A 19,994-nucleotide genomic window follows, 5' to 3' on the forward strand; every position below is an offset into this window, starting at 1 on the left:
AAAACCTGCCTATTAAGCTGTGATCACTACTGATGAAGGAAGAGAAGAAATAAAAAGATGACTTCCGTTTCCAGCCGAGTAACTCAGAACATGGTGGTGGTTCATAAACAAATGGGAAAATCAGGAGGTGATTTAGGATAGCAGGTTGCTTAGGTTGGGTTTCAGGTGTTCTTTGGGGAAAGAGATGAGGGGATGAACAGGGCCAGGGAGGCCTTGGAGAACTCAAGTGGAAGAAAACACATTTAAGTTGTTGGCCACTGTGGCCCATAGAGGGACCAGCTTCAGGAGTAAAATCCAGTTAACTCAGAAGAACCAAAAGCACCACTGTTCTCTGCACCCAGGGACCTCTGCCTGCTCAGTGGGGGCTGGGTTGGGCAATCCCTAAAGCTCCAGCTAGCTCTGTTGTGCTCCAGTTAAATGATGACCTGCTCAGCTGTATAATAATAATTATAATAAAGATGTTTCCCAAGGGGGGAAATGATGCAAACACAAGAGAGAATTTAGGGTCAGGGTGCATGGGAAAAATAAAGATAAGATTAAAAATGACTTATCTTTAGAGAATGCTGCAAATCCTCTGCTCTTTACTAATTTTTTCCACACTCATCACTACCTAGGTGAGAGCTGCTCCTCAGAATTCCACGAGTTTTGTCCCGTCCTGACTTTTCCTGTGATTCTAGGGCACCGCATCAATCACCAGTGTCCTTTTCCTTTACTACGTGTGCTCACCAGCAGCTCCCAGCAACTTCTCCCTCATCATTGATGGCGAAGTTCGACACAGGAGACCAGGAAAATACCACCCACCGCCCCCCAGAGTTACCCACACAGTTTTATGACTCGGGCTGTCCACCCAGCAATATCAATACAAGGAGGGCAAACCTGCCTCAGTGTTGTTCCATCAAAAGTCACCTTTGGTTCATGCCAAATCTGTACCCTAAGAAACATTTTTTGTTCATTTTAACGGGCCAAATGGAAAACCAAGCCAACATTTTTTCTTAACACTGAACTCTAGAAAGATGAGCTGGTGCCCATGACTTCGCCACCTCTGCCAGCCACCACTTCCCTGTATCAACAGCACAGTGCCACACACTGGGTAGCAAGCTGAGAGGAAATGCATCTTAAATTGGGATTGGGATTCTGTGGAAGACAACTGCAGGGCGCTAGTACTGGCAGTGACCGTGAACGCTTCATGCAGCACAACGTACTCACACACTCACGGTCACTCACACACACAGCCAGCTAGACACTCGGACGTGCATATCTTGTGTCACACACACACACACAGAACACTCTCTCCTTACACATCCAGGACCATCCACGCAATCCACACACGTATCTGGTTACACACAGATTATAGATGCACAACCTATGTTCCTCTCTTTCATTCTCTCCCTCTCCCTCTCTCTCATTTACACACACACACACACACACACACACACACACACCCTTACAGACACAATCTCCTATAGTCAGTGACCACACAAGCAGTTTCACAAGTACTTACGTACACTAGTGCAGGGCACTGGCCCCAACCCTACAGTTGTCCCACGCTGGAGACGTGTCCTACACAACCAGCCAGCCCACCTACCCCGAGTCGCCGCGCAGCCCATCTCTGCGGCAAAGCTCAGGCTCTGGACCAGAGTCCCCAAGCCCCTCGCCGGGTCGTGGCCCCGCCCCCGCTGCGTCCCCACCCGCACACGTGGGCTCCGGGGCTCCTGACCTCCGCGCACCCACCGCACCTACCCGCTGCCTGAGAGGGATCCAGGCGCCCTGGATGACTGGAGCGGCCACCTCTAGCCGTGGAGCCGAGCTTCTGCCGCCGCCGCTGCCGCTGCGCTCCCAGCCACTGCCTGCGCCCTCCCCGCCGCCCCCTCGGGTGCCGGCTCCAGCCCCCGCGCTAGGAGGCCGGCAGGCTCCAGGCGTGGGCCCCGGGCTACCGGCGGCAGGACCCCTGCCCGGGCTCACCTGAGCGTGCCGCACATCGTCCTCCGCCGTAGCTGGCCGAGCTGGGCTCCACGGGCTCAGCAGCCCTAGCCCCCGTGGTTCCCCTGCCTCCCTCACCGGGCGTCGGGGACAGCGGGGGCACGGCACAGGCGGCCCCACGCACAGGGGAGTGGGCGCAGAGGCGGGCGGAAACGACCTCACCCCTCAGGGCTGGCCAGCATCCGCCTTCCCTGGCGGGAACGCTGCCCTGGGCTCACTGGCGGCTCCTGGGTGACCTTGGGCAAGTTGGTTAACCTCTCTGAGTGCTTATTTCCTTTACTGAAAGATAATAAATAATGAAAGCTGAAAGCGCTTGTGGTGCCTGTGCCAAGGGAAAATCCTACCCCTGTATGGCTTACTTCCTTATGCCTCTGACTAGCAGGGCAGGGTTAGTTTGGGAGCAGGGTTCAGAGTGGTCCCTTAGAAGGTGCCCATGTTTTCCAGAGGCAATGTTTCATTTGCCTCAAGCCTTCATAAGTGCTCCTGCCAATATTCGTTAGTCCACTATTGGCTTCCCAGATGTGAAGGTAGCGTTTCTCTCAGCTCTGTCCACTTGCGAACTTGAGCATGGGATTAGACTGGAGCCAAGCCTCAGTGCTCCTATCTGTAAAATGGGGACCATAAAGTCACAGTTGTGTTGAGACCAAATCTCCTGCCTGTGTGTCACTTAGTAGTGCTTGTATCTCTGTGAGGAACTGTGACAGAGTGCAAAACAGTTTTCCTCAACACATCTGACAAAGGCCTCAAATTCCAGGGACAAAAGAGGTCAAGACTTAAGCCATGTTGGGAAGGCAGGTGAGGGGGCCAAAGGGTCTACTAGGTGAATTACTCATCCCCTCAAGGACCACTGAGTCTGCGTGGAAGCTTGACAAACAGAGAAGCTGTGACAGTAATTAACCTCCAAATGCAAATAAAACTTCCAAGACAATCTTAAAAATTATTAACATTGTGAGCACAACCCAAGTGAACTGGAAATTTAAATTGACCAACCTGCTCATGCCAGGAACTCCGAGTTGGTCCATTTGTCATCTCTCTGTTTGTATTCCTGGCTCTTATTTCACCCTTCTTTTGCTGGGTCCTGTCTGACTTTCTCATGGTCTATATTTCTTCCCCCTCTTACTTGTACATTATTTCTCTCTTCTTTCTCTCTCTTCCTATCTCAGTCTCTCCCTATCCTATTATCTTTTCTGTACCTTCTTTGTGCCCTGTCTTGGTATCCACACCTCATACTGTCAGCCATTCCCACTCATTACATCTCTCCCTGGAATGTTTATGTCCTGAATCTTTATTCATCTCATACTCCCTACTCAAAATTTAAAAGTGGAAAAGTTAGATTATTTTCCAAACTTAAGTTTACCACTATGCCACTTCCCTGCACCAAATACACTGAATAAGTGACAGCATTCTCCTCATAGTCATGGTAGCACAAAGCCTGAATCATCTTTGACAACTCTACCTCTGTTCCCCTTCTCCCACTGGAGACTCAGCCACTTGCCACTTCCCAGGGAGTCTATCCCAACCATGTCACTGGCATCTTTCCTTTCCTTTCCATCCCCACTGGCCTGAATCATATCTTTTCTAGAATCATCAAGATCTTCTAAGTGGTCTCTGCCTTTCAGTCTGTCCTGTCAGCATGTTCTTCTTCAGGCAGATCCCCGATGGTGTCAGTCTTGCTCTAAAACTCTAATGCCCGTGGAAGACAGGAAATGGCTCCCGAAGGTAACCATGTCTTAACATGTTCCCTTACATGGCAAAAGGGACTTTGCAGATATGATTAAGTTAAAGACCTTAAAATGGCAGATTATCCTGCGTTATACAGGTGGGTCCTTAAAAGCAGAAGATAGAGACACCAGAAGAGGTCAGAGTGATGTGATGTGAGAAGGACTTGACCAGCTGTTGCTGGCCTTGAAGATGGAAGAATGCAGATGGCCTCCAGAAACTGGGGAAAGCAAGTAAACAGATTCTCTACTAAAGTCTCCAGAAAGGAAGGCAGCCCTATGGACACTTTGATTTGAGTGCAATGAGTTGCATGTCAGACTTCTGATCTAGAGAGCTGTTCAATAATAAATTTGTATTGTTTTAAGCCACTATGTAATTTGTTGCAGCAGCAACAGCTAATATAATGCTTCTCTTCTACTCAGCTGTTCCTGATCTCTTTCTTCTTTGATTCCCCAGAACTCTGTATTTCTCAAGGTATAGCCCATTTCAAAATGTGCTTTCTAAGGGGACAGAAGGGAACAAGAGAGAGGAGAGGACTCTAAATGCACAGGTTGGAACTGTTCCTGGCTCTCTAGTCCCACAATGCCATGTTCATCTTTCTACTGTAGCAGTTACCACCACACTTGCTTTGTGAGTTATCCACAGGTCTGCATGACCCAGGATGGGGAGTGTCTCCAAGGTGGAGACCAGGTCTTACCTCCCTTTCGATGTCCTAGCCCCTAGTACCATTCCAGGCACACAGTAGGGACTCAGTAATTGTTTTTTGAATGAATAAATGAAGACAGCAAATGCAGTGTCTGGTTGCATTGAGCAGACAGAGCTATTAATAAAATTTTCTTGCACCATCTGTCTCTGTTTTATTGGGATGGTCAAAGATGGTCAAAATGAAGCACCACAGTAAATGCAATGTGGTTTTTAATGGGTCTGCTTTGATGTATAGCTTGAAACACAGACTTTTCTTTCCTTTTCTTTTTTTATTTTGTTTTTCTTTTGCTTTTACTGAAGAAGAGTCCCGTAATAAAAGGGCTATTCTTTTTTATCAATTTTATTTAACAGGGATACTATGGTAAATACATCATTATAAACAAGCAAACTCTTTGGCCCAACAATTCTACTTCTTAAAATGTAGCCTATGTACACAGATATTTATCCAAGAGAAGGTTTATTGCAGAATCTTTTATAAGAATGAATAAGTGGGGCCAGCCCGGTGGCTCAGGCGGTTAGAGCTCCATGCTCCTAACTCCGAAGGCTGCCAGTTCGATTCCCACATGGCACAGTGGGCTCTCAACCACAAGGTTGCTGGTTCAATTCCTCGAGTCCCGCAAGGGATGGTGGGCTGCACCCCCTGCAACTAGCAATGGCAACTGGACCTGGAGCTGAGCTGCGCCCTCCACAACTAAGACTGAAAGGACAACAACTTAAAGCTGAATGGCACCCTCCACAACTAACATTGAAAGGACAACAACTTGACTTGGAAAAAAGGCCTGGAAGTACACACTGTTCCCCAATAAAGTCCTGCTCCCCTTAAAAATAAAAATAAAAAATGAATAAGTGGAAATAGCCCAAACGTCCAACAATAGGGGATTAGCTAAATATATTATCTCAACCATGAAATACCATGTAGGTAATAAATATCATTGTCAATTGGTATGTATTATATAGAAAGATGCTTATGAATATTTGTATATTCTTTGTTGTGCTTATCTGTATTTTCTAACTACCAGACCATAAGCATATGTTTAAAAGTTAGGTTCAATTATTTTTTAAAAACAGCTTTGCCTCCAGAAGGAGAGTTGTAGAAAACTTCAGTATTTTTCCAAGTCCCAAGAAAACCCATCACAAATGCAATTCAATTCTCTGATTATAACAAAATAAGGGGAAAGTCACACAAGTCTTGAAATGTAATCTGGACCTGCCTTCATTTCTGTTCATGAATTCATCCTTTCTAGGAATAGATATTGTACCATTTCAATTAAGGCCTTTGATAGCAACAGAAAAGGACCCTAGCTAACTTCAGAAAAGGACAATTGTTGGACCTATTTAGGGCCTCACAGAATCACTGGGATGCTAGATGCCAGACTTACAGAAGCTGGTACAAGAAGGGCTTCATAGAACCGAAAAGCAAGAAGTGCAACAACTGGTTCATTCAGGATGGTGTGCTATCCCTCCGGATATAGTAAATGGTCTCCACCAGTTCTCCTTCCTTGGGTTACTGACCGAGGTTCAAAGTCGCTGGACCACACACCAGACTGGCCAAGGTTAGCTTTGTGTTTCCTCCTTCCCCCATTCTGAATCAGTGAGGAGGGAAAAGATTTGGTCCTTCCACCAAGATTATACACAATGGGGGGAGACTTTATTTCCCAATGAATTCGGGGTGCTGTTAGGAAGGTACAATGGAAGCTGGCAGCCTAAAAATAATAAATGGCCACTACGAGCCCCTGTGATGTGCCAGGCTGTTCCAGGTTCCACACTTGGTTTCTCTGCCAGGAACCCTCCAGTACCAATAGCTCAGCAGAGCCAGCAGGTCAGAAACCCCACTCAGAGGAGATTAAGAACTCTTCGACTCCATTGTTTTATTTATAAACTTGAAACATGCTAAGGATTTCTATTGTTAATTTCTTTGAGACTGCAGAAACGAATACCATTTTTCTCTTCTGGTTGTTCACACCCAGCTTGACTGGTACAAATGTCCTGTTATGTGCTCACTGCATAACAACTGGCCACAACCTAAGCTCCTTATCAGCACAGCACCATGGGGGTTATCTTAAAAGTCTCAGAGTTTGTTTATAATTTTTCAATTACAATTGACATTCAATATTATATTAGTTTCAGGTGTACAGCATAGTGGTTGGAGGAGTGTGTGTGTGTGTGAGAGAGAGAGAGAGAGAGAGAGAGAGAGAGAGAGAGAGAGGCGAGAACAAAGAGAAGGAACAAAGAAGATGGAAATTAAATGCCGAATCCAAAGTGCTAAAATAAATCAATGCTGCTCTTGAACTCACAAACTTGAGGCTTGCATACCTTCTATCCACTTAAGAGCTGCTAAAAATTTAAACAGCTAGTGTTTCAACACAGCTGCTCAGGAACAGAAATCAAATTGTGAATACCTTTCCTGTAATGAAGCCAGGGTGGGTGGCTTCATTTTAACAAAGTGCATAGAATAACTAAGACCCTAGAACACAATGCAGTGGCATCGTGGGCACACAGGTCATTCACTGGAGTCCTCAGCTTACTTTATAGACAATCATTCTATATCGAGACAACGTCTAAGAAAACCTCCTGCAAATGAAGTTGAGAGTGAAGGAACCTTTGCAATTTCTTGTTTTTAAGAGTCAAATCTGCCACAGAGGGCTATATTTAGTCTTTTTTCTCCATGACCTGGAGTGTATGATTATCTCCACCCCACCAAACCCAAACCAGACCTGGAAGAGGCTTGCAACTCAGATTCCTTAAGTTGGCCTCTAGGGAGCTCTTGTCTGGACTTCGCGTCCTGTCCCACCCCAGCTCATAGCACTCTCCTCCCGTTGTGCTCTAGCCATGCTGGGCTTTAGGTTTCTGGTCTTGCACAGCTATTTCTGGCCTCAGGACTTCAGCATTTACTATTTCAGAGATCTGAAGTGCTTTTCCTCGGTTCAGCTTTTTTTTTTTACAGAGACATTTCTCCTTGAAAGCTTATCCCGTCCCGTTACGTTCTGTCTTATTATTCTGTTTATGTCACTTGTAGCCTTTGTCTTACTCTGTAACTCATTCACTGATGTATTTTTTACTTGTTTACTCTCTGCCTCTTCAGTAAAATCTACACTGCTAGAGGCAACAGACTGCAGTTCGTGAAGATCCTGGCTCAGAGTGGACACTCCTTTTGTGAAAGTTGAATGGCTGGAACTATGAACCAGACAATTGGATTTATATTCAGAGATTCTGTGCTTTCCAGGGGGGCTAGAGTTACCCAAGAACCAAGAGCCCTTGGAGGCCAAAGGACCCCACATCTGCATGGATAAGAGGATGATCCCTCACTTCTATGACAGGGTGTGGTGTTGGGAGAAATAGACTTGTGTGCAGGAGGGGCTGTGAAACGGAACAGGTGGTTTAGATGCAGTGACATCCTGTCTGATAAGTGGATAAAGAGCCAAGAGAAAGAGGAGAGGTGCCCAGGCTGCATCGAACTAGGAAAGAACTGCCCAGAAGTCAATCTATTCCAAAGAGAATTAATGTGATTGTGCAAGAGTATAAGACCACATCAATTTAAGACAAAGTGTACTTAGTTAACTTGCTGTGTGGCCAAGTCTGTATGGACCTGCTATTTGAACAATGAAAAGCCAACTGCCTGTGGCAGCAGAGAGTAGAGGCAGATAAAAGGCAGCCACGCCGAGTTATTGCTGTCCAGATAAGAGGCTCCTGGCCCTTTTTTGTGTTGCGTTACTCTTTGTCCTCTAGTCTTCCTGACATTGTTGAGTTTAATCTATTTACCTTTGAAAAGGCCGTTAACTAATTCATGTTTTATTATCAGTAAAAATCAAATAAATTAATATTTAGCCTATCAGGAAGGAAAACTGAAAAAATTAAGTCTTCCAAGAATAGTTAAATCAACAAGATAGACATCACGAGTGTGAACTGATAGGCAAAAATCTGATGCAACTGAAAATTTACAACTTAGTTTGAAATTTATATGTAGTAAAATTTGCTGGGTTTTGGTGTGTAATTCTGTGAGTTTGGACAATTTTATAGAGCTGTGTAACCATTATCACATTTAGGATACGGCAAAACTGAATTTTAACATGGAGAAGGGTATTTGGGGATAAACCATAAATATTCTATTTAATGGGATGGTTTTGACTAGCTTTGGTTACTATGAACAACTCTCATCCTCCTCCACGCTGCCCATTCTCCCTGTCCTATATCAGTTTGTTCCATTCCTAAACCTGGAGGCTTTTGTCCTGTAACTAGGAGATGATACACTAATGAGGGTAGACGCTGCAGTGGGAGAAAGAGAAAAGTGGGCAGATATGTAATGAATGGCCTCTTGCCCCACCAGATTTCTTGGACTGGTTTGAGCTGTAGAGAGAAGGGGATAGAAACAAAAACCAACAGGAACATTCCAGAAGGATTTGTGAGAGGTTGGGCACAAGTCAAGACTCTGTGTTCAGGGCCCAACGAATGAAGCAGGACTCAGACCCAGGGAGGAGGTCATTCAGAGCCAGGGTCAGGGGCATAGACCCTGGTGGTCTCATGATGGGTAGTAGCAGCAGTAACCTGTCACAAAGCAGCATGGCCAGATGTGGAGGTTGTCAGAGCAGAGAAGGACAGGCAAGCATGGCTGACATGTTTGGATTGTGGGAGCATGTGTGGGATTCATTTGGAGTCTCCTAAAGATGTAAGGGGCACTTATAACAGGATGGTTAGTGGATAACTTGAACTATCATTTCATGTTTAAAGAAGGGCAACCTGGGTAGCAATGGGGTTGGCAAACATCAGTCCCACAATGTTTTTACTACTTTCCTATGTGGCAGAGCCTGTGACCAACCATGGAGAGATGATGAATAAGAAAGTGGATCCTTTGAGGATCTGGTCAAGATGGAGGAGTGGGTAAATGCTGTGCTTACCTTCTCTCACAACCACATCAAAATTGCAACTAAACTACAGAAGAACCATCATTGAGAACTGCCTGAAGTCTAGCTGAACTGAAGCCCTACAACTAGGGACATATAGAAGAAGCCACCTTGAGACTGGTAGAAGGGGCAGAGATGTATAACAGGCTGGTCCCACACTTACATGTGACCATTAAAAATTGGGAGGGTACCTTGGCTACAAAGGTGCCATCCAGAGGACCGAGGGGTCCCAGCACGATACCAGGCTCCTCAGTCCGGGGTTTCAGTGCCAGAGAGAGAAGTCCCCATAACTTCTGGCTGTGAAAACCAGCGGAGATTGTAGCTGAGTGAGACAGACAGCGGCTGCACTCCCAGATACTCCTCTTAAAGGGCCCATGCACAGACTTACTTGATGACGGACTCACTTGCTCTGAACTCCAGTGCTGGGGCAGCAGCTTGAGATGCAACAGGGACATGCAGAGAGGAACTGAGTCGTCTGGCTTCAGGGCAAGGGCGGGAGGGGCAACTTTCTCCCAGCTGATGAAAGCCAATGTTTCTTTGTTGAGCCCTCCCCCTCCCAGCATGCACACAGATGCCAATCAGAGTCCATCAAATTGTCTTTCACCTTTTGTCTGCCCCACCCTAGTGAGTCCCTGAGACCACGCCCCACCCAACTTCTGAGCACACCCATGCAGCTTCCAGTCGCTTTTCCATACAAACTGCCTGCCTTGGCTCATGGTGTAGACTTTCCTAAAATCTCTTAAAGGTTCACAAAACCCAAACAAGCAGCATCTGGCTTCAGCATGTCCCGTACCTCTGGCTGAGCAGCCACAAGCTCGTATTTGTAACAGCAGGCCTTGGTTTGCAGTTTGACCTCTTGAGGTACCTCCAAACCCAGCGCAGCTAGAGGCCATCTCTGGATAGTTTTTTGGCTCATGTCAGGTGGTCCTGGGCAGAGAAAAAGCTGCAGCTGAACTTGGCCTGCAGCAGGTCCCCTCCCAGGTGGCCCTGGGGCTGGCACACCCAGGGGCCAGCTTCAGACCCAGTCGAAGCACCACCCATCACCTCCAGGATTGACAGACCCAAAGGGCACACTGGGCATGTACCAGAACCCTGCTAAAGCAAATCCTGCTCTATAGGGTCAGCCCCTGCACTGTAGTCATGGTCAGTCCTCACAACCAATCAGCCTGAGGGTCAATCCCTCCCAGTGATATGTAAACAGTAATCAAGGCACAACTACAACAGGAGGGTACACACAACATACACTAGTGACATACCTAGAGCACCCAGCTCTGGTGATGAGGGAGACTGCACCACTGGGTCCCACAGGACACCTACTGAATAAGGCCACTCCACTAAGACCAGGAGGCATAGCAGCCATATATAGCAGCAAACACAGGGAAGCAGCCAAAATGGGGAGACAGAGAAATAGTTCCCAAATGAAAGAACAGAACAAGGCTCCAGAAAAAGAGCTAAACAAAATGGAGATAAGCAATCTATCAGACACAGAGTTCCAAACACTGGTTATAAGGATGCTCAGTGATCTCAGGGAGAACTTCAACAGATAGGAAACATAAAAATGGAGCTAGACAACATAAAAAAGAACCAGTCGTAAATAAAGACTATAATAACTAAAATGAAGACTACATAATAGGGAATCAACAGTAGATTAGATGAAGCAGAGGATTGAATCAATGATTTAGAAGATAAAGTAGCAGAAAACACCCAATCAGAACAGCAAAAAGAAAAAAGACTCAAAAAAACTGAAGATAGTTTAAGCGGCCTCTGAGAGAATATTAAGCGTACCAGCATTCGCATCATAGGGGTACCAGAAGGAGAAGAGAGATAATAAAGAATTGAAAACTTATTTGAGGAACCAATGATGGAAAACTTCTCTCACCTGGCAAAGGAAATAAATATACAAGCCCAGGAGGCACAGAGAGTACCAAACAAGATGAACCAAAAGAGGCCTACACCAAGACACATCGTAATTAAAATGCCAAAGATTATAAGCAAAGAAAGAATCCTAAAAGCTGCAAGAGAAAAGCAGTTACTTACCTACAGGGGAGTTTCTATAAGACTATGAGCTGATTTCTCAACAGAAACGTTGCAGGTCAGAAGGGATTGGCAGGAAATATTCAAAGTGATGAAACGTAAGGACTACAACTAGGGTTACTCTACTGAGCAAAGCTATCATTTAGAATCAAAGGACAGATAAAGTGCTGCTCAGACAAGAAAAGCTAAAGGAGTTCACCAATAGTAAACCAGAATTACAAGGAATCTTAGAGGGACTTCTTTAAGATGAAGAAAAAACAGAGAGAGAGAGAAAGAGAGAGAGAGAGAGACCAAAAGTATGAATAATAAAGTGGCAATAACCGCATTTCTATCAACAATTACTTCCAATGTAAATGGATTAAATGCGCCAATCAAAAGACATAGGAGGGCTGAATGGATAAGAAAACAAAATCCGGGCCGGCCCGGTGGCTCAGGCGGTTAGAGCTCCGTGCTCCTAACTCCGAAGGCTGCTGGTTCGATTCCCACATGGGCCAGTGGGCTCTCAACCACAAGGTTGCCAGTTCAATTCCTCGAGTCCCGCAAGGGATGGTGGGCAGCGCCCCCTGCAACTAAAAAAAAAATTGAACACGGCACCTTGAGCTGAGCTGCCGCTGAGCTCCCGGATGGCTCAGTTGGTTGGAGTGCGTCCTCTCAACCACAAGGTTGCCGGTTCGACTCCCGCAAGGGATGGTGGGCTATGCCCCCTGCAACTAGCAAGGCAACTGGACCTGGAGCTGAGCTGCGCCCTCCACAACTAAGACTGAAAGAACAACAACTTGAAGCTGAACAGAACCCTCCACAACTAAAATTGAAAGGACAACAATTTGACCATTGTTCCCCAATAAAGTCCTAAAAAAAAAAAAAAAGAAAAAAGAAAACAAAACCCTTACATATGCTGCCTACAAGAGACTCACTTCAGATCAAAAGACACACACAGACTGAAAGTAAAGGGATGGAAAAAGGATATTTCATGAAAATGGAAACAAAACAAAACAAAAAACTGGGGTAGCAGTACTTATACCAGACAAAACAGGCTTTAAAACAAAGGCTGTAACAAGAGACAAAGAAGGACCCAGTAATCCCACTTCAGGGTATTTTTCCAAAGAAACCCAAAACGCTACTTTGAGGGGATATGTGCATATATATGTTCATTGCAGCATTGTTTACAGTGGCCAAAATGGGGAGGCAGCCTGAGTGTCCATCATGGAAGAATGGATAAAGAGCATGGGGTACCTACATACAATGGACTATTGCTCAGCCATGGAAGGGAGTGGGTTCTTGCCATCTGCAGCAGCATGGATGGGCCTGGAAAGTATTGCACTGAGTGGAGTATGTGAGACAGAGAAAGACAGATGCAGTGTGATTCCACTTATCTATGGAATCTAAAGAACAAAATAAACAAACAACACAGAAGCAAAGTCATAGATACAGAGAACATTTTGACAGTTGTCAGATTGGAGGGGGGTTGGGGGCAACCAAGTGAAAAAGGGGAAGGGATTAAAAAGTACAAATTGGTAGTTACAAAATAGTCATGGGTATGTGAAGTAAAGCATAGGAAATGTAGTCAATTATATGGTAATAACTATGTATAGTACCACATGAGTACTTGACTAGTCAGAGGTACTGCTTCTTAAGTTATATAAATGTCTAACCACTATGCTGTACACCTGAAATTAATATAAAATAATAATATTGAGTGTCAACTGTAACTGAAAAATCAAAAAGGGGGAAACAAAGGTGAAGGGGAATAAGAGGTCCAAATTTCCAGATATGAAACAAATAAGTCATGGGAATGTAATATACAGCATGAGGAATATAGTCAATAATATCTCGACAGCATGGTGTAGTGTCTGATGGTTGCTGGACTTACCACAGTGATCACTTCTTTAGCTACATAATAACTATGGTGTACCCCTGAAACTAATATAATATTGTGTGTCAGTTGCATTTTAATAAAACTCTTTTTTTAAAAAAGAAAGTGTATCCCTCTTTTCAAAGCATTCAGAGCCAACTAGAGGAGATAGGGTTGGATATAGATAATTTCAACACATTGTGAAAGTTAATAAAGTTATATTAAGGTTAACAGGTGGCAAATGGAGCTATTAACATTTGTCATTGTTGTTGTTCTTTTATTATTACATAACAAACATTTTTTAAGCACATATTATTGGATAGTCACCCTACCAAGAAAGGTTAAGGAACGTGATATTCAGATGATGTGCCATTGCTAGAAAGGGCCAGAGCCAAGATTAGAATTGAGGCTGTCTGACTTTGAAATCTTTGCTATGAGCAATCGTGACATAAAAATCCTAACAATAACAACAACAACCTATAAACAACATTCATGATTGATGGTATTCTATCATTGGGCACTTTATCTCCTACTATTTCCAGAACTATTATGCAGATGGAAACAATAAAATCAGTCTGGATTTCTGATGCATGAGAACATAGAGCAGGGGCCGGGATATCACAGAGAAACAATTCAGCTTGGCGTAAGACTGTCTCAACATTTGGAGCCGTCTCGCACTGTAGGTACCCAAGCACAGACTGGGTGCCATCTGCCAGGAATGCGAAAGCAAGAACTCCTGTTCCAGGTGTGAGGCTCAGCGTCACCTCTGCGACTCCCCCAACTCATTGATTCTCTGATGCAGAGATTTCAAAAGCTCAGTCTCTTTTGCCAGCTCCTTCTCAGGCTAACACTTAAATGTCAAAGCCTTTCCTCTTCTTTCATTCTCTACACGTCCCCGTACTATTTCACCCACAATGCTTGCTTTAATCATGCTAACAAGTCCAAAGTTTTGCACTCCGTCCCAGAATTCTTTCCTGAGCTCCAGATTCACATCTGTGATGTAAGCTATCCATGCCACTGGTCATGGGAGTACTTGGTTTAATGTAGTCTGGATGACCAGGAAAGAGACATCTCTATGGGGGAAAAAAAGAGGTGAGTTAGTTGAAATAAGATCTTAGAAAACTGACAGAAATGGTAAAGGAATTTGGTGGCATTTAAAAACAGAAGGATTTGAACTTGAGTGACACAGACTTGTTTCTTTGACCACCCAGAAAGAAAGTGCAACCTGGCATACCATTTGGGACTTCAGGGACAATATTTATAATGTCATGATGATTTAAGCATTGTTTTCTGTTTAAAACGTCTAGAATCAACCTGTGGACATTTAAGAAGACTTAACTAGAATAGTCAGAATGTACATTTCTCAATGTCAACATTATATCATTAATGGTACCCCTGGCAATGTTTGAGATGTAAAAGTGAAAAGGTATGAATGGATGAAGACACTTTAATGTCCTCATTGTACAACATAGGAGTCAAGACATCTCCATTCCTGTGGCTAACAGAATGAACAACGAAGGTTTAATTGTGCTATTTAAAGTTGCAGAGGTGACCACAGAAAGAACTGAGAATGTGATACTGGGAACTCAATAGACAAGTGAAGAAATAGCTATGTAAGCATGTTACATAGAAAGAGGGAGGTGATTTCTAGAAGGGATGTAGTGAGCATTGCTTTCTCTATATAGCGACAGCCATACCATAGTCACATCTTCCCCATCCAGCCAATCTATGTTTTAGGCAAGCTTAACCCATTGCTAGTCCTAGAGATGACCTTGATCCTAAACCAATCAACGAATTCAATCTACCTGGTCATAATGACTAATGCAGGCATAAGCAAATGGCCCAATTTGAGCCAATGATACACAAAGAGACTTTGTTAGGAGTCTGAGAAGTATTTCTGCTCTCCTGTCAGAGGTCTCTGAAAAAATGTCTCCCTCCTTATGTGGAAAGTGTGATGTAAGGATATTATGACATGCAACAGCCATCTCTGCCATCCTAGGGAGAGCCAGTCTGGGGGTAAACACAATGTATGAGGAGTATGAGCCAGAGAATCTCTAAGAAACGGAACAAAAATCTGGATGATGGCATCAGCTGGATCAAAACATACCTGAAGCTATGCATAATTGTTGCACTATTCCGTTGTGTAAAGCAATATATTTTCTGATTGCCTACTCAGTATTCTTCATCTACTTCTATGGTTAATAAAATTGCAGTTTTAATAGGGGGGCATTGATCCCAAATAAGTGACTATATTCCCAGCCTCCTAGCACATGGCTGAGCTCTAGCCAATGAAATTTATAAACAGATGAGCTATATGGAACTTCCAGGAAGACTCCTTGGTGGTTCTTGACATGACTAGAGCATGTCATATTTCTTTTGCTCCTTACTCCTTCCTGCTGTGTGGACTGGGAAGCTCCAGCAGCAGACATTTTCAAATCTTTACAATGCAAGTCACAAGGTGCAAGAACATAGCAGAACCTAGGTCCTTGATCAATGTGGAGCTTCCAGAACAGAGATGGACTGCATATCTTCAGGTTTCTTTCACCTGAGAAAATAAATGATAAATGTTTTAGCTACTATTAATTTACATTTTCCATTATATTTAGTAAACCTATTCCTAACCACTATAGCTACATTTTCTGTAATTTGCAAAATTAAACAGTCCCAATTGTTGAACTCAAAAAATTCTCTTCTCTGGAGACAACTGATCCTTGGGTGGTGAAAAGATAGCTATCACTTTTCATATAAGCACTGCATTGTTTGATTTTCGTAAACTTTGACAGGAAAAATAGAATACGAAAACAATGTAATTAGCCATGGAGAAGCCCCAGTGTAAGCAGCAAAACATCAGAATCTATGATTTGTGGCTGTCTAGGGTTACCACACGTGGGGATTTATGTTATACAAGTCTTGGATAGTTCTTTAAAGGGAGGCTTTAAATTATAGAAGAAATCACTAGAAAGCATTGTGTACATGTGTATGCACACACACAAACATATCCAAACATGGCCTCATAGACATTAGACGACATGGGAAAATACTCACAAAACACTATCAAGAGAAAAAAGTGGAATGCCTAGCAACACACTTAAGAGCATCCCAAATGTACAAATGCCTGTGGCAGCAGATTGAAAGTCTATGAGGAATTTCACAAAATATTAGCAGTGGTTATCTCTGGGTGGCACAATAATACATCATATTTGCTTTTTTCACTTACACTTTTCAGTATTTGTCAAATTTTCAACACTGAACATGCCTTACTTGGTTATCAGGAAAAAAAGCAATGTATTTTCTCCCACATGTTGTAAAAATGTTTTCTAATTGAAAAGAGTCCTGGGCATTGATGACATAGCGATTTGGGAGCACCAGCCGGCATCAGCTGTGTTGAAGGAGACTAGCGTAGGGGGTGTGACTACACCCGGGCCCAGAGTGATGGGAAAAGGAACCCAGCTCTAAAGGCAAACTGGGATGATCTCATCATCATGTGAGGGCTCAGAGCAGCAGGTGTGGCCTGAGACAAACCTGCATAAGCAGAGAGTGAGTTCCGCACACCCTAAATAGACATGCCCACAGGAACCCAGCCACTCACCTCCAGGTATGGACAGCTAGCCCCAGGCGGCCAGGTTGCACTCTGGCTCCTTTCATCCTCTAGCCAGAGACGAACCTGGAAAGTGGAGTGGAGAAAACGAAGGAGCATGTGATAAGGGCAGGAGATGACACAGACTCAGGGCGTGTCCTTCTGCACACTCAGGTGATAACAAAGCCTGGCTTTGTGTGTTTTAAAGCTTCTAGTATCTTCCTGATCCAGAAGGCAGCCTGGGTCATAAAATACCTTTAGGAGAGAAAACAGAAGGTACAAAGTAGATGTAGATACTCTCTCATGTTGGCACCAGTAAACATAATAAACTCCAGATTAAGAGCACAAAGTCACAGAGGTGCCTTTGAAACAACTCAGCCAATTAGCTGTTAAAAACAAAGCAAAAATATCAAGATCTTAAGGGGAAAGTGAAGATTTTTTTTTTAAAGGTAAACATTTACCTGGCGAATAAATTGGAAATTAATAGTCCTCCATCTAAGCTTCATTTTATAGCCTGAAACATCAGATAATTAGACAAGACCAATGTTTTTAAACTTTCAGAAAGTTACACAGTACAATTACCCAAAGAACAGGATTTCAATATAAGATTGAAACTAGTTAATTAACAGATGAGTTCTCTTGTCTGCATGTCCCATGCAGTCTAAAACAGAAATATTTTCAAAGGGAAAAGGCAACAATTCGCCATTCCAGACTTTCTAACTCTTTTCCACTCAGGTCCACACAGTATGTGTGTCGTGCCTTCTCCGAAGCTCAGACGCCTTTCCATTCTGCCACATGGCCTAGTGCAGTTAGACCCATCAGGTACTAGAAACTTTTTCTAGCATTCCTTTTCCTCCAAGCCTCCGCCTCTTCCTTTTTCTAATAATAATGATAATAATGACAAGATAAAATGTAAACTGTTCATCTGACCTCCTAGAGAAAATATCCATAATGCTTCTGGGCATTTATTATTTAACAAGAGCGAATCCTTTAAAATGTCTGAGCTGCTTAAGGACAGAGATGGTCTCTTAAATCATGTCTGACTCCTCAGTACTGGGGACAGCATCTGGCACATAGGGACACTCAGTCACTCTTCTAAGAATAGTGAATGAACTCATGAGTTCTTCCAGCCCACCAAACATAACTACTTCACACCTTGCTACCATAAAAACTCCTCCTTGAGGAACTTTATGTATGATAGACCCATAATAAGCCAATGTTATTTACCAGAGGGGCTGGGAAGTAATATGCATGTTCATTTCACTTGCACAAATTCCATTGTACGTGCTTGTCAAGAAATAGAGAGAGAAACACAACAATTTAAATAGATAGGGGCAATTTTGCCCTCCATTCCACTCAAGAACTGTGTATGTCCTAGAGTTAGCATGAGATGGAGGAGTGAATTTCATTTCCCTCATTTGCTTGTACCTCTCCTGAGATGAACATTTCACTGTGCTAAGTGTTATGCACTTTTCATATAACGTTCCCTGCATACAAACAAGCAATATTATCTGACACTCAACTAAAGAAGCAGCATTCCACTGTAAGCTGGAGAAGAAATCGGCTAAATTGGGTTTATTCTGAGATGACATGCGAGTTCCCAGTGTTGTCCTTTATAAGGAAATGTATTAACACTATAATTTTTGCCCATTTTTTATTTTCACCTTTTAACGAACTACATGCAAAGTCTAAGATGCAACTGCACTGTAACTATCTACAGAGTCTGGGAAGAGTGATTGAGTGATTTGCTATGTGTGTGAACGTGCTTGTGAATGTGTGCGTGTGTGCATGTTGCCATGACAGGGTGCAGTTTTAGGCAGAATGGAAACTCACCTTTCATCACAGAGCTTCACATTCCTTTGCCTTTGATAGTTAAGAAAATAGATTTTGCAGTAATTATAGAGGTCCCTGCTGCAAGGGAATGACTTTTTGCTTTAAATTGCACATATGTTCTTTTCAAAGAGAAAATGAGATCACAGTTGGGGGCAAAAACAGTTGAGGGATAAGTCCATAGGACAGTGCCTCCCAGAGAATGAGTTCAGTGAGCGGGAACCATGGAGACATACACAGGGCATCCGTGTCTTGGAAAATACTGGTGCATTCCGTCATTCACAGCAATTGAAGCTATGAAGAGCATCAAAGTTACAAGCTATGTGACACTGGACAAGCTACTTCCCCTCTACAGATCTCATCTCTAAAATGAGCATAAGCATGATATCTACCTCATAGGATTAAATGAAACACCACATGTAAGAGCTATAACACATTCTCAGGAAGGCAAAACTTACTCCATAATTAGTTACTATTATCACTCATCACTCATAAAATGAGTGTTGGCATTAGTTTTGATATTATAGCACAGCACGATCCAATAGAAATACACATGCCACATACATAATTTTAAACTTTCTAGGAACCACATTTCAAAAAGTAAAAAGAAACAGGGAAAGTTATTATAGTAATGTTTTATTTAATTATATACATAGAACATATTTTCATTTCAGCATGTAATCAATATAAAATTATTAATGAGACATTTTGCACTCTTGGTCTTGTACTCTGTCTTTCAAGTTGAGTATGTATTCCATCTACAGTACCTCTCAGTCCAGACTAGCTGCTTTTCACTAGCCCAATAACTGCATGTCTACCATACTGAACAGTACAGTTCTAGATAACAGTGAGTACAGTTTCAAACTTAGTCATTTGCTTTGGCTGGGGACATCTAAAAAGCAATGCCTCCAAAGAACTTGAAAGTTAAGCATTGAAACCTTGGGTAAGAGATTGGGCTAGACAGAGATAAGGAAGCTATTCACATTGCACGGATGGCCACCACCAAGCCTGAAATCTTTCCTAAGGGGCCATCTGTTGGGTTACGGCATTATATCCACAAAGCAGTTACCGGAAAATACATTACCTTGAAGGAACAGTTGCAACCACTATTTAGATTTCTCCACGGACCTATGAGAGAGCAAGAAAAATTTTATTACACTTGTTTTCCTGATCAAAGCCCAGTTACTTCACAGTGAGTAACTGCAGTCCTATTTATCTACAATAATAATGAAAAGTTAATGGACAAGCAGAGTTGTAATAATGGTTAAAGGCATGTAAAGATAGTTTTTTGTTCATATGTGAACCAGAAAAACACTGACAATGAATTGTGAAGCAAAGAGGCAAATGACGGTGTTTGTATGTGTGTGTGTGTACGTGCACACATGCGTGTATCTGACCA

At 43.3% G+C, this 19,994-nt stretch overlaps 1 protein-coding gene and 1 long non-coding RNA gene across 13 annotated transcripts in view; both read right to left on the reverse strand.

Annotated features, from left to right (window-relative positions):
- The window catches only part of HTR4 (5-hydroxytryptamine receptor 4), a 154,838-nt gene extending 152,514 nt beyond the window's left edge, over positions 1-2,324 (reverse strand). Inside the window, exon 1 of one of the 8 annotated variants that reach the window (XM_074313739.1) lies at positions 1,963-2,264. The gene's annotated coding sequence lies outside the window, so the exon portion shown is untranslated. The other 7 variants (XM_074313738.1, XM_019734368.2, XM_019734367.2 and 4 more) reach the window with 7 other exon arrangements.
- Positions 2,325-12,270: 9,946 nt separating this feature from the next.
- Positions 12,271-19,994, reverse strand: part of LOC141567289 (uncharacterized) — a 116,644-nt gene continuing 108,920 nt past the window's right edge. For 4 of the 5 annotated variants that reach the window (XR_012489818.1, XR_012489821.1, XR_012489820.1 and 1 more), the window contains exons 2-4: positions 19,680-19,723; positions 16,778-17,020; positions 12,271-15,733 (exon numbers count right to left, since the gene is read on the reverse strand). This is a non-coding gene — a long non-coding RNA (uncharacterized LOC141567289). The remainder of the gene's footprint in view (positions 15,734-16,777; positions 17,021-19,679; positions 19,724-19,994) is intronic. The other variant, XR_012489819.1, reaches the window with a different exon arrangement.

Source organism: Rhinolophus sinicus, linkage group LG10 (assembly GCF_036562045.2).
Source record: "Rhinolophus sinicus isolate RSC01 linkage group LG10, ASM3656204v1, whole genome shotgun sequence".
NCBI lineage: Eukaryota > Metazoa > Chordata > Mammalia > Chiroptera > Rhinolophidae > Rhinolophus > Rhinolophus sinicus.